The sequence below is a fragment of the Mustela nigripes genome, chromosome 1 (genome assembly GCF_022355385.1).
Source record: "Mustela nigripes isolate SB6536 chromosome 1, MUSNIG.SB6536, whole genome shotgun sequence".
Taxonomy (NCBI): Eukaryota; Metazoa; Chordata; class Mammalia; order Carnivora; family Mustelidae; genus Mustela; species Mustela nigripes.
Genome location: NC_081557.1, coordinates 218353569 through 218369178, shown reverse-complemented (window position 1 = coordinate 218369178; position 15610 = coordinate 218353569). Strand labels below are relative to the sequence as shown.

General features: G+C 36.8%; 1 protein-coding gene across 2 annotated transcripts in view; it reads right to left on the bottom strand.

Moving 5' to 3' along the window:
• SLIT2 (slit guidance ligand 2) overlaps window positions 1–15610 on the bottom strand; it is a 354964-nt gene that overhangs the window by 141621 nt on the left and 197733 nt on the right. The window lies entirely within an intron of this gene.

The following is a 15610-nucleotide window of genomic DNA, read 5'->3' as shown; positions in this document are numbered from 1 at the left end:
CCAAAAACTGATAAAACCTGGGCAGCGTGATTGAGTTTTCACAGCGCTTTAAGTCATTTTGAAAATGGAACATGGCTGTACCAGGCCAACAATAAAACTAACCATTCTTGCATGAAATATTAACAGCAGGTTGATTTAAAACCTTCTTTAAATAATTCTATTAAAACCATAAACACAGACTGTCTATATTGCATTTTAATTTAATTGAGAAATACATTTTAATCAAGGGGGAAAAAGAGCACTCTTTCAGTTGGAATGAGAAGTTTGTAAAAATCACTCATCTCATAAAATGGATCGTTATTTTTCCCTCAGAGTTCAGATGCAATTCAATGAGCTCAAATAGTATTAGCCTTAACAAGTAGGATATAACTATACATGCAGGAAATGTAACTGAAAACAGAAAAATGCTCATCTAATTTTAAGTCACACTACCACACCACAGAAAGTTGAAATACCAGATAAATTACTACAGTCACAATGATGGTGCTAAAATTATTTTTAAAATTCTAAGATAGCTGATGCTAGTTAGGAAAGATGAAACTACTAACCACAGTACATAGATGATGAAAACAGAACCACTTTCCAATTATGCAGAGGCGTAGGGGATGGATTCATCCACATCCTCTCTCCTAACACTTCTTATGACCAGAGCTTGCCGTTCACATAGCTGTGGCCACGCAATAGAGATAATTGGCAGATACGGAGATTTAGAGTGTGGTTCTGACCTCATTAGCACCAAGTTTTAAACAACTGAGATTTGCATTCGTATTTCAATATCTGCACTGTCTAAATAAAAAATGTTTGCCAAGCAATTTGTAAAGAAATATACGTTCTTATATTTAAGGAGTAAAGGTCTTTAGGGGGGAAAAAAAAAAGCAAACACACATACTTTATTTCAAACAGTAAAATTACAATATGTGCTTATGTAGGAGTTAAAACAATCGTCCATTTCCTAAGTGCTGTAGCTCCGTTCCTGCTTTCAGTAGTTTCAGTATATCCCTAAGAGTAATAAAACTCCATTTCCTTAAAAATTGCTTATTTCTCCAGCTTGTCATTGATTCAGACTGACTTCCTTCCCTTCATTACATCAGGTTAAGAATGTTTAACAGTGTATATTTAACAGCCTTGATGCTGGAAAAGTGTTGAAAGGAGGCTATCGAGCAGGAAGAAAGTAGAGAAAAACACTGGAAAAAAGAAAAATCAGAATGTAATAAGAAACAAAGAGGAAAAAAAAAAAACACTGAACCCAGGCAAATCTGAATCTTCAATGCTCCATGAAAACCAACAGTGGTGGTGTTACTGCTGTGTCTCTGTCAGTTCAATGTTTTCTCATCACTTGTGTTTCTCTGTTTCTCCTAAGATGAAGACTGCCTTGGAGGGTCTAGGTGAATAAGAATGGCAGTTGCTTTCTTTAGATCCTGCCAGCTTTCCAGGCTCTGCAGTCTTCCCATCCAGCCGGCTGGGGCCATCTCATTTGCTACCTACAGTCTCAGCTCTGCTCAGTCTCCAGGCACAGTTTTTCCTAGGATCCTGTTTTCAATGTGGAGATGGTGAGTGGGAGGAAAGTCAGAGGGATATGAGGTGGTTCACAGTGATTATCACTGAGGAAAGTGAAACGTACAGTCAGATGACCATTCCTTCTAAAATAGATTTTAGTAGAAGCTTCTGAATCCCAAAGGCAGAATTCTGGGATGTGGAAGGGTTTTATAATGCTAACACTTACCAACCTTTTATTTTTATGAAAGAATGAGAAACTGTTAACTGTCAATCTCAGGGCCTTTTTGCTCCCCTAGGTCAAGGTTTATGTGTGGCTGCCCCACAACTAGACTGCTTCCCAGACTAGTTTATAGGGTCTCTGCCTTTGTGTCCTGTCCACTAGGGCAGGCAGTTTCAGTTCAGGATCGCAGGACCCTCCAGTTAAGAGGACCATATTCATCAAGAAAGGAGAAAACAACAACACACTTTTAGCACCTATGGTATGCAATAATTTTTTAGAAGTAATAAATAAAATTATAGAATATGATCTGTATTTCCTTTAATCCTCATAACCACTCTTCCAAGTGGATAATATTATTCTGGTTTTATAGGAAAGGAAATTAAGCTTCAGGAAGGTAAGGTATTATTGCTAAACAATGAGACAAATTATTTAAGTAAATATATAAAAAAGGAAATACAAATAAATACTGAGTCAGGATTTGAGGAATTCTAAAGATGATACAGGGGTGACTTAATCAATCTCAATATGTCGTCCTTCCTGTGCCCCAGAACTTAAAAGGTTTTTCCATAAGTTATCTTAGCCTCTGGTTTATGTCCTTTGCCATATGATGGATTGGACTGTTGGAACAATGACTCATATTTCCTATATATAATCAGGGGGAGGTTACCAGTTATTTCAATCCAACATATATTCATTTAAGATCTACTACATGCAAGGTATTGACTGATGTTGCACGATTACTGGGCTGGGGTAAGGCCCATTTCCTGGCTTCAGGAATTTTCAAATCCAGTAAAGAAGATAAGCAAGTAGCCAAATAGAAGGCTGGTTGAGAGACTTAAATGATCGTGAATCTACAAAAGCAAGACAGTACACTAAGAAAAAAGGTACCGCGAATGTGTCCAGATGTAAGGTGCATGAGCAGAGGACAGCACTTCTATTGAAATAAATGGCACAAGTGAAATATGGAGTGGGAAAAACAAAACTTTTCATGAGAGTAGCCTTTAGTCTCATTTGCTTAGAAGGTAAAACACCCAATAAATAATTAAAATCTTAAAAAAAAAAAAAAAAAAAAAAAAAGAAGGTACAACACCCACAGTGGAGTAATAGGGGAGGAGGTCAGAGGATAAATCAAAGGTGTGATGGGTAGATTTTTTGGTACTACTTGAGAAGTGCATTCTTATTTCAGCACACGATGGCAGGAAGGGAAGGGTGGTAGGTAGGAGCAGGGCAAAGGCTGTACCTTAGGTAAGTTAAACTGGCAATGGGATTTAGGATGAATATGTGACGTCAAAAACTTGAGTCTGGAAGATCCGACACAAGGCATTTATGATAGCTGGGGAAAGGGTGGTGAGAACCTTAAGCATTGTAACAACCAATAATGTATCACTTGCTTACCATAGGCTGGTTAACAGTTGCACCATCTCCCACTCTATAGATAGAAAAGGCGGAGAAGATTAAGAGTGGTATCAAGGATTCATGAAAAACCAAAACTCAGAAGTGGATTGTATGTGGATATGGATTCATCAAGGGAGAGAAAGGAGACAGAAATCCTTTGAACTTAGATTAAAGGTCATGTTAATTAAACCAGGGAATCAGAAGAGCCATTTGCAGTGTCCATAATGAGTTTGGTTTTGGGAGTTTTTTGATTCAGTTAGAAAGATGTGATATATATATATATATCACAAATTTGGTGACAACAAAGATAGTAAGAGATGTGCAGTAACTGAGAAAGGTGGTTTAGAAGATCAAAAAAGTAAGTCACTGGACGTTAGATGGATTCAGGCCACTTTCAAGACAGAATAGGATTTTTTTTTTTTTTTTTTTGAACCTTGGTGAAAATGACAGAGCTCAGTAATTCTCAGCCTTCAGTATTGGAGAAGGCATGGCAGACAGTGGTTGGCTGGAATCCAGGGAGAAAGCCAGCATGTCAAAGGATTTAAGAGCACAGATTGCAGACCTAGACTATCTGAGATAGACTATCTGCCATTGATTAACCACATGCCCTTGGAAGAAATGCTTATCCTTCTGAGCCTCAGTTTCTTCACTAGCATATGGAATAATGATAATGTTACTGCATAGGACTATAAGGTGAATTCAATGAGTTCATACTTTTAAAAATAATTTTTAAAAGATTTTATTTCTTTATCAGAGAGAGGTCATGAGTGGGGGGGAGTGGCAGATGGAGAAGCAGGTTGCTCAACACAGGGCTCCATCCCAGGACCCTGGAATAATGACCTGAGCTGAAGGCAGAGACTTAACCGACTGAGCCACGTAGGCAACCCAAGTTCATACTTTTAAAATGCTCAAAAAAAAAAAAATCCTCAAAATGTACCTGCATATAGTAAGAACCACAGAGCTGTTGGGTTATATACGTGTTACAACTGTTTTACTCAGAGCCTGTTATGTGCCCCTGAGTGTACTACTTCGTTCCTTGAAGAGCACTGCAGGTGATGTGAGACATTACTGATGGGAGTGTACTGTTCTGCGAACTGTGTGGAATGAGAAAAATGAGTCAGAATTACTGAGTTAGCAGGATGGAGCTGCCAAGGGAAGAGTTTGTAATTATATCACTAGGCAGTAGAGTGTAAAAATGTGTTTCAGAGTAGGAAAATGGCTTGATTGGAGTTGATTTTTAGGAAGATTAATCTGGAAATTGAATGTTGGAGTAGGCAGGGACAATGGGCAGAGAATTGGTATTGGACAGTGTTGGTGGAGAGAGAGAGTGGGTCTCCAGTTAACTAGAAAATTCTTTTTGGTGAAAATTAAGTAACAAACTTTTGAGTTTGACTCAGGTTCAGATATCAGGTTCTCAGTGAAATTTAAGACTATTTTCATCTCGGGGAAAGCTTGCAACCACTCAAATTTTCTGAATAAGGAAATAACAAGATACAAAAGTGCAAAAGGTGAGGAAGACAAGGGCAGAAACTGGAGAAATGGGACTGAAGACAAGGAGACTAGTTTAGTTTTGTGGTATTCTGAACGCAGGTAAATGGAAATATATTCTGTGCTCATAAATTAGAAGAATTAATATTGTTAAAATGGCTTTAAAAATAATGTTAAAATGTCTTTAAACCCAAAGGAATCTACAGAGTCAATGTAATCCTTATCAAAATTCTAATGCCATTTTTCAAGAAACAGAACAAACCATCCTAAAATTTGTAGTGAACCACAAAAGACTCTGAATAGCTAAAGCAATCTTATAAGGACAAAACTGGAGGTATCACACTCCCTGAATTCAAATGATATTCAAAACCTACAGTAATCAGAACAATATGGCTGTGGCATAGAAACAGACACATATACTGATAGAACAGAAGAATCCAGAAATAAACGTATACACACATGTCCAATTAATCTATAACAAGGGAGCCAACATTAGGCAAAAGGGAAGGATGGTCTCTTTAATGAATGGCTTTGTAGACAGCCGCATATAAAAGAACGAAGTCAAACCCCATATTAGACCATACACAAAAATTAATTCAAAAGGGATTAAAGATGAATATAAGATCTGAAGCCATAAAACCCCAAGTGAAAATATAGGAGGTAAGCTTTTGACATCTGTTCTAGCAGTGATATTTTTTCAATTCGACACCAAAAGAAAAGGCAAAGAAAAGCAAAGATGAGTAAGTGGGACTATTTTAAACTGAAGAACTTCTGCACAGCAAAGGAAACCATCAAAAAAAAAATTCAAGGCAATATATAGAATGGAAGGAAATAATTGTAAATCATAACCCCTGATAAGGGGTTTATATCCAAAATATATGAATGATACATTCAACACAACAGCAAAAAGAAAAAGGAAAAAAATCTCTTAGTCATGTAACATATCACATTGACTGTTTTGTGAATATTAAACTATCCTCACATCCCAGGAATAAATCCCACTTGATCATGGTGTACGATATTTTAAGTATACTGTTGGATTCGGTTTGCTAACATTCTTTTTGCATCTATATTGAATGGACTTTTTTTTTTCTAAAGAAAACATACAAATGGCCAACAAGTACATGAAAAAAATCCTCAACATAAGTGTATACATCAAATGCAAATATAAAACCCACAATGAGATATCCCCTCACACCTTTAAGAATGGCAGCCATCCAAAAGATAAGAGATAACGTTTTAGTGAGGATGTAGAGAAAAGAGAATCCTTGTGCACTGTTGGTGGCAGTATAGATTGGTGTGGCCACTGTGGTAAACAGTGTGGAGGATCTTGCCCAAATTAAAAATACAATCACTGTATGATCCAGCAATTCCACTTGTGGGTATTATCTAAAGGAAAGGAAATCACTATCTCAAAGCAGTATCTCCACTCCCAAGATTATTGCAGGATTACTTACAATAGCCAAGACATGAAAACAATCTAAATTTCTTTGATGATTAAATGGATAAAGAAAATGAGGATAGAGAAATGAACACAATTGAAAAGCTACAATGGAATATTACTCAGCCATGAAAAGAAGGGAATTCTGCCATATGACATGGTGGTTAACTCTGAGGGCATTATGCTAAGCAAAATAGGTTAGAGAAAAACAAATACTGTATTGTTGTATGATCTCACTTATATGTGGAATCTAAAACCCCCCAGAACTCATATGTCCAGAGAGCAGACTGGTTGTAGACGGATGAGACGTGGGAATGGGGAAAGTGGGTGAATATGGTCAAAAGGTCCAAACTTCCAGGTTTTGATTAATAAATTCTGAGTATATAATGACTATAGTTAATGATATTATATTGTATGTTTGAAAGTTGCTAGGAAAGTAGATCTTAAAATTTCTCATCCCAAGAAAAGTTCTTTTAGCTGTGTGATGTGATGGGTATTAAGTAAACTTATTGTGGCAGTCATTTTGCAATAAATACATATATCAAATCACCATCTTGTAAATCTTAATATAAGGCTGTATGTCAGCTATACCTCAATAAAACTGGTGAAAGCGCAACCCTCCAAATAGGTTATTACAAGTGCTAAGTTGAATACTGAAAATATTGAACATGTTGAATTTGAAAGCTGGTTTATTCAACTTTCCAAGATCACAAGGAAGTGAAAAGAGCAGGAAAGTCTGTCTGATTCTGAAGTTAATCTCAGTAACAAAGATATGAATGAAGGTGAACATAAGTGGTTCCAATGGAAAAGGTTCTACATTCTTGGTATTTGCACAATTGGAAATGTTCAGGACCCCCAGATCCAGGCCTGAGAAGTGGCTCTCCTGGTCATCAGCCAGGAAACCTTGGAGTTTTCCATTTTAGATCCTCTCCCTTCTGTTATATCCAACGCATTCCCTAAATGACTTCAATAGTGTCTTCAATCAAGTCCCCGTCTGCTGTTCTCCACTGCTACCGCCACTGCTAGGACATTCATCAATGTTCTGGACATGAATGAGATTCCCCCTGAATTTATCATTTTTCCAAACCTCTCAGCTTTTGCATAATCTTTTTTTTTTTTTTTTTGTCTTAAGCACACAGCTCTTATCACCAACAGATGGAGAGTTAAGAATCGTTCGAGACCCAAAGCAAATGGCACCTCTTTCAACATAGATTTTCTCCAATTTCCCAGCTGAGCTTAGTGCCAAGATCTCTGAAACCTATTAGCTATGCGATCCTGTGTGCAAGGCACTTAGCTTCTTTCTCCATTTGCTCCTCTGTAAAATGAGTTAAATATCTCTTAAAGCCAATCTGCCTGGTCCAAATGACAATACTGTTATTAATACAAATTACCTTTTAAATAATTAAAATGTCATTTAATTATTGCATAACTATAAACTAGAACTATTTATTATCGGCGAGTCAGTCATTCCCTCTTCTGTGCTCTTTAGGTGACTTGCACACAGCTTTGTTATAAAATTCAAAAGTTTCAGTTGAATTTTTTTTCTTAGATAACTGTCATCTGCTAGACAATCTGATAAATGAAGGCAGGGATTTTCATTCATTTTGTTTCTACAGAATTCCTGGCAGAGGACAGGCATTCAGTAAGCAAAGGTTTGTGTAAAGGAGGTAGGGACGGAAAAAGAAGTTCTGAAGAAAAAAAAAAAAACTTAACAAAACATGGCAACTTGCTGGATGGATACTGATAAGAAAGAGAACTACCTATGTACAAGCCTGCGGGGGCAGCTCTGATGAGCAGCAAAATCTAATACTATAGACTCAATGAGAGGAAATGAGGAAATAACTGGACTTCTGAGAGGACTTTTAGATATACTGGTATTACAGCGGCGCAAGAGGGGTGAATTCACTTCAGCGTTCCACAAAACAATGGGCATATGAGATGAGAGCCCAATGAAGGGATCAGAGAAGGACTAATGAGTGCTTGTGCCACGGTGAGTGAACCATGCAATGCATATTTGAATCTCTTCTCTGATGCTATGCATCGACAAATTTGAGATTTGCACATTATTGTCCCCAAGAAGCAATGTTTAGTGTACTCAAGATTTCACTCTTTGCAAGTGGGAAAGTCAGCCCAGTTCTTCTACCCTCCCTTCTGTTCTCTCATTCATGCCTTCAAAAGTATTCACTGACAGCATAAAATCTGATATAATCACTGCTCTGTGGTTCTCTGTTTTTCTTTTACAGTATTTTTTATGAGATTTATTTATTTCAGAGAGAGAGAGAGTGCACACACAGGAGCATGGGTGGGAGGGGCAGATGGAGAGGGAGAGAATATCAAGCCGACTCTGCGCTGAACACAGAGCTGAATGCTGGGCTCAATCTCATTACCTTGAGATCATGACCTGAACAGAAACCAAGAGTCGGAACTTAACAGACTCTGCCACCCGGGGGCCCATAGGGTATATTTAACCACCAAGCTGACTGCTGCTTTTTTAATAAGCAGGGATGTCTCTTCTACATATTCCCCTTCCTCTCCAGGTCTTAATATGACCCCATAAAATAGATTTGTTTATCATTGTTTGCCAAGATGCAAGAACAGTCTTTTTTAGTTGTTCCTCCACTAAAAATTGTTCTGTTACCGAGAAGCTGCAATAACTTCCAGTACTCAGTAACCAAAGTTTTATTGGACATAATGCTAATAACAGAGATCTACTTTTCTTCTGATCTCTAATATATTTGATAAAAGTGCTTTCTTGTTCTTAATAAAAAGTGTCAATAGAAGGTTATTTATACAACTTATTGGCAATTTTAAATCTCCATAGAAATTTAAGTGTGAAGACTGTACACTTCAGAATTGAAAAGCTTACAGTTACTGAGCAGTTACTAACTGCCAGACAATACACTTTGGTTTATTTAATTTTTTTTTTTTTCTGTAATCACATCAGGATATACTCTTCACTTCTCATTTGGAGACGGGGAACAAAGGTTTCCATGGGTTAGGCAATTCGCCTGTGGTCATACAGCTGGTATGCTACTGGAGTTATTTGAACTTGTTCTCCAAATCTCATATTGCTTCACCTCTACTCTCTTGCCTCATACAGAGGAGGCTTCTGCATATGTTTGCCTCTCTGGCATTATGGGTCCATTACCCTGGAGCTGTGGCTTCAGTATGGTTTGAGGATCACCCACAAGAACCCTCTGAAGAGGTTGTTAAAGACCAGACCTCTGAGCTCCACTCTAGAAATACTAGACAGACTCTCTAGGGAAGATGCCCAATAACCTCTGTTTTTAACAAGTCTCCTAGGTATCTGTTATGCCCGTTGTCTTTGAACCCCATGTTAGTAACCCACCGGACCAACCCTAATAAATAGTATCTTCCCACTTTTGCTTGGTTTTGAAACATGTTCATTTATGTGCAACCAGTGGGAATGCCAACAGAAAAATTAAGAAAAAGGAAAAGCACCATTAAAACAAAGAATATATATATAGTTCTTTAACAAAGAAGAAAGTTGGATAAGAGAGGCCATTTTTTCAGTTGTTGTAAAATATATGTTGTAAAATCTCACAACTAGGATACTAATCCTTTTTTAAAAATATAAATTTAAGGATTTTTATTTATTTGACAGCGATCACAAGCAGGCAGAGAGAGAGACGGAAGCAGGCTCCCCACTGAGCAAAAAGCCCGATGCGGGTTTTGATCCCAGGACCCTGGGATCATGACCTGAGCTGAAGGCAGAGGCTTTAACCCACTGAGCCTCCCAGGTGCCCCCCAGGATACTAATCTTGAAAAAAAAATAACGAATTCAATACATAAGTAACTTTTACCTTTTCTATTTCTTCTCTTCAAAATAGTATCCATAATAGTGTTCCCTATTAACATTAAACTTTCCAAGTGGTATTTAAGCCACCGTTTGGGTTACCCCTGAACATTCCTACTAAGTGAATTCAAGGAGGGTATACCTAATGGGGTAGATCCATCAGCTAATTGCAGGTTCTAAAAGTAGATAGCAGCAAGAACAACAACAAAAACCTCCCTTGTATCTTTTATGAGAAGGATCATTGAGCTACTAACCCATGTTTTAAGAAAACCTATGTTTTTTCGCCACATTGAAGCACACAGGTAAAACCACAATGGTCTGAAAACACTTCCAGATGCCTAACATGGCCTCCTGGAGGGTGGCTTACTGGGGCTGACCTGGAATCAGGTTTGGATAAAAATCCTTAGTGCCACTCCCTAAAACAATGTGACCTGACCATGTGGTCTTATTCAAGTTACTGAGAGCTCTTAAATCATACTTTATTTTTCCTAACTATGGAAAAACCACCAAGCATTACTGTGTCAGAGGTTATTGTGGGGATTGAACAATCTGTTGTAGTCTATGTGAAGGTATGAAGTCCTTTGCCCGCAAAGGTGCTTACGGGTTTTTTTCCTGTAGTCCCATTAGCTCAATTCAGTTCACTTCAGAAATTGTTAAAAGCAGAGTGTGCTGAGCACATGGCCAGTCCTCAGAAATAAAAGATAAGAAGACACAACTTCTCTCAAGAAGCAGGCAGGTAAGGTAATCATCACACCACTGAACTGACAAAACAGCAGTAGGAAAATATACAAAGCCCCAAAATAGCAGAGGAGGAAATACTCCATTTTGTCAGTACTTGGACTGCTGTGATGGTAGATTACAGTAAAAAGCAAATAAACAAACAAACAACAACAAAAGACTTTTGTTACGGCATTTCTTATGTTTAGATATGGATTCATGGAATATATATGCAGACACAATCTAATATACATTTTTTTTCTATCAAGCCTTTGTACATGTATTTCCCTCTCTCTGGAATATTTACATGTGTTTGTTCACTGTGTTAATATACTCATCCCTCTGAGGCAGAATTTAAATATTTTCTCTTCTAAAAATGTTCTCTGAAATATCCTAATACTGAAGTAGACTCTTTTTTTTTTTTTCCTGCTTGTGTAACATGTTATACTTAACTGATATTCTGGATTATAATTATGACCTTACTTGTTGACACATCCCAGGAGAGCTGGAAGTTCTTGGAGAACAGATACTGAATAATTCATCTTTGTAAACCCAATGCCTAATACAGTGTCAGGCTGTGGTCAGTAGCATAAATAAAAACATACAAAACAAAGTAAAACTAGTATTTTACTTGTTGACATTTAAGTTCTCAAGCAAATTACTTATTTAACAGGTACCTGATGCCTTAGAATATATTTTATGAAAATATCATCTTCTACAGTGGTTAAATTAAGACCACAATGTACTACTTATGCTTTGGCTCCCAAAGATATGGTAAAATATTGTATGGTAAAATATATTGTTTTTGGTGATCCAAGTATCTTTACTGAGATCAAGAAGATAAAGATACTAGCGAAGTTAGAATGACTGAAGTATAAATAGCACATATTTTAAATGGAAAACGGTCATTGAAAGGCTTCATTCAGTCTAAACTATAGTCTTAGTCTCAACTGATGAGCCTAAAAACCCTTTAATTCTCTCAATACTGGGTGCTGGTATATGTGTGAGTTTCATACTTTAATCAATAAAACAGGGGTGCCAACTAAGACATAATCATTTCCTGAACATAACTCCATGCTTTTGCTTTACAACTTACACTCTTCCTTTGCTGAGATGCGTTAAAAATGTTCTTCCATTTTTTCATAAAAATGACTGCAAATATAGTAAGAAAGACCAGGCATGCATACACAAATAATAATGACATACAGGTGAAAATTAAATGATGAGGTATAACAAAAGTGACTTGGTGTATTTGAAATTCTTTTCAAAAGGAAGACCTTGAGCTGGGTCTCAGGAAATGTGATGGAGACTATTTGGCAAGAAGAAATGGCAAGTTATTTCTAATGAAAAGACCACTATGCAAAGACAGTATACACAGACATATTGAGGGTGACATCAGTGGGATATCAGTGGAAAGAATTTTACTGCATTTAATAAATAATTAAAAGGAAAGAAAGAGAGGGTGTTGGGATTCCAGGACCTTCAAATAAGATGACTTTGAAGCTTTCAGCTAATCTTTTTTTTTTTTTTAAAGATTTTATTTATTTATTTGACAGACAGAGATCACAAGTAGGCAGAGAAGCAGGCACAGAGGAGGAAGCAGGCTCCCTGCTGAGCAGAGAGCCCGAAGCAGGGCTCGATCCCAGGACCCTGGGACCATGACCGGAGCCAAAGGCCAAGGCTTTAACCCACTGAGCCACCCAGGTGCCCTGCTTTCAGCTAATCTTATTCGCAGTTAAGAAACAAGATGAGCAAGGAATGAAACAAAATGAAATAAAGGCTTCAGAAATCTGTGCAAGAACAACTAAAGCACAGTATCTAACTACTTCAGAACAGCAAGCTTGGGGGCACCTGGGTGGCACAGTCACTTGAGTGTCTGATGCTTAGTTTCAGATCAGGTCATGATCTCATGGGTTATGAGATCAAGCTCTGGGCTGAGCCCCAAACTGAGCCCTGTGTAAGTCTCAAGCTCAGCTAGGAGTTGGTCTGAGATTCTCTCACTCTGCCCCTCCCTCCACTCTTTCTCATAAATAAATAAATTTAAAAAAAATTAAAAGACCAGCAAATTTTGTTGCTTTCTCTTCCTCTTGGTGTTCTTAAATATACGTTTGTCAACAAAAAGTCAGTGTGGATGTTTTTCTTGATTCTGACTTTATAAAATCTTGGGATCTATAAAGATAGTCAAATATCAGGACTTCCTTTTAAAATTTACAATTATCAACTGAAAAGTGATTCTTGATAATAAAAAAAAGTCAATGGAAGACAAGCTACAGTTGAAAAAACACCTACAAATCAAGAATTTATAAGTAAAATTGGCAATATCAAATCTCAACAAATTATGATCCTCCCCAAAAGGAAAAATTTTGCAACATACTGTAGCAGATTCAATTGAAGAATAAATTACCTATCAAAAGGTCTACTCATTCAGTGGTTTTTAGATTATTTATGGATTTGTGTAATAATCATCACAATCTAAAATTTAGAACATTTTTATTACTCTAAAAGAGACATTTGTTTGAAAGATTTTATTTTTAAGTAATCTCTACACCCAACATGAGACTTGAACTTACACCCAAGATCAAGATTTGCTCGATCTCCTGAGCCATCCAGGTGCCTCAAAACCCTTTATGCAAAAGCAATCATTCCCTTTTCCTTTCCCATGTTGTAGCATGAACCTGAATGTCATTTTCTTATTATCACATAATATTACATTGTAAGGATATACAACTTCTTGCTTATCTACCCCTCAGTTGATAAATACAATAGGCTTTCTAAGGCAATTTAAAAATCAATATAATAATTACCTTTGCTGGGGACTACTATATCTAGTATATACTATTTTGGTCCTTTCTTCATGACACTTTCTTACTTGGATTAGTATTTCTTGATATAACAGGGGCCCAACTATTGGGTTACGGCCATCAGGGAGTAGCTATTGCTTTAGATCATCTTAAACCCTTTCAGATACCAGACTTCAAAACTTGTTTGTTTTGGTTCAACTCTCTACATTGGATATAGTGTTCTTCCCCTAATTTTATCTCTATATTCCCACAACTGCTTTACAATACATGATATTCTTTGGATATTTCTCACAGAATTTGTAAACACTATGGAAGCAACTCTTGATTTGTTTTGAACTTGGGATAAACCTGTTTTCAAAAATGAGAGGAGATGTATTTTCCCATCACCACTTTCTTTCTACATGTGTATATCTATGTTGACTGATCTAAATGAATATTAAATAATATACAGTATATATAATAAATATATATATTTTTCTAAATGTATGTGCATGTATGATAATGACAGAAAGACAGACAGAGAGAGAAAAAAAAACAGATGGAGAGACAGAGACAGAGAGGAAAAAGTCCCCGATATGCAAACTTGGGAATATAGAGAGATATATCTTAGTTATGTAGATACCTTAACTTTATCTCACTAGCTGTAATTTAGGTAGGAAAATTGTTAAATATTATGATCTAAGAAAGTTTTTTCAGACTTAAATAAACCCGAGTGATCTTCATTTTAAAACAATCCTACATTATAACCCCTAATGATAATTTTAGACTCTCTGGAGTAGTCTCTAGAAAAAAAAAATTAAAAAAGGAGGTAAAATGAAAATCATTGTCAAACATGCTTATCCTAACAACTCCTTATAAATCTTCATTTAATCCTTCTAGTAAAAAATAAAGACAACTTTCAAGAGTGTGCTTTTTAAAATCAGCATGCCCTTGCTTCTTACTCTGTTCTAAAGATTTTGAAAAGCTAGAATGTAATCTAATGGTGCTGAAATACTGCATCAGCTTTTAACAAAAAAGCCAATACTGCCATACTGCTATTTTATTACTCACGACGTATGGTTTCCAGTTGAGTATCCCATTAACCTCAGAGTGCAATGATATCATTTTAATTATATAAATTGAAACAGCAATGTATAATACCTATATCATGTAAAAATGGATTCGCTTTATGTGAAAGTGTCTAAACTATCTTTCGCTATGAAGCAATAAATTTGCTTTTGATGGCAAACCTGACTGTAAATTTAATTACTGGTAATTTTATTTTCCTCCACGGTTTAACCTCTCTTAGAGTCTGACCAGGAGTATCATAAATCTATACTTCCATCGACTACTTTGGAAACTACTGAGTAATGATAAATGAGTATTTGCCGAGATTTTAACTTAGAGAAGCAAATAAATATAAACGTGGGTGGGAAATGACTGTGCCAACCTGTAGAAGTCATCATAGCTTAAATCCCTAATTTGTTAAAAAGTATAGTTCACTTAATGAAACTCTCTTTGTAATAATATATAATCAAATAATACATTTAATGGAAGAGAATTATTTTCATGTGTCTGAAGATCCAAATAGCTGTGTGAGGGTAAGAAAAAAAAAGTCTCACAGGGGAGAGAGATGTTTGCATTAGCTCTAGCATTGCAGAGAAAGGCTAGTTTATATGTAGTACAGTCTCGTGCTATATAGTCAAAGAACCATCTGGTATTGTTAGACTATCTCAAGGTCACCCCTCAAGAACTCATACAAAATTGGGGAGATGGTAGGGGGTGTTCCCCATCCATGTTTTCTTTCCTTCCTAAGAATTACCTTCAAGGTAGCTAGTTCTACAGGAAGTAGAAAGGAAGCATGGCTGTGAAGGATGGAAGTTGGTAGGACATTTCAACATTAATTAAATGTGTCACGTAGCGGGTGAGAACAATGTCACATCTCCCTGTGAACAGACAGAAGAGCACAGTGCGTGTTTGAGAGCCATACTACTCGAATCAGGCCATCTAGACCCGCATCTAACTGGCTTTGTTACTTGGGCAAGCTGTTCTACCTCTCTAACACTTCATCCACTTTATCGAAAGATGGGGACAATAAAACCACCTACCGACCTAAGGTTGTTGCTTGGAAAAGCTGAAATGAAGCTTGTGCGAGGCTGAGTGGAGTGCTCAGCACAAAGCAAGTGCCTGATAAATGCTAGACCTGATGTAGCCCTGTGCAACTCTCCAGGCTTCTTTCTGTTCCTGCCACTTCA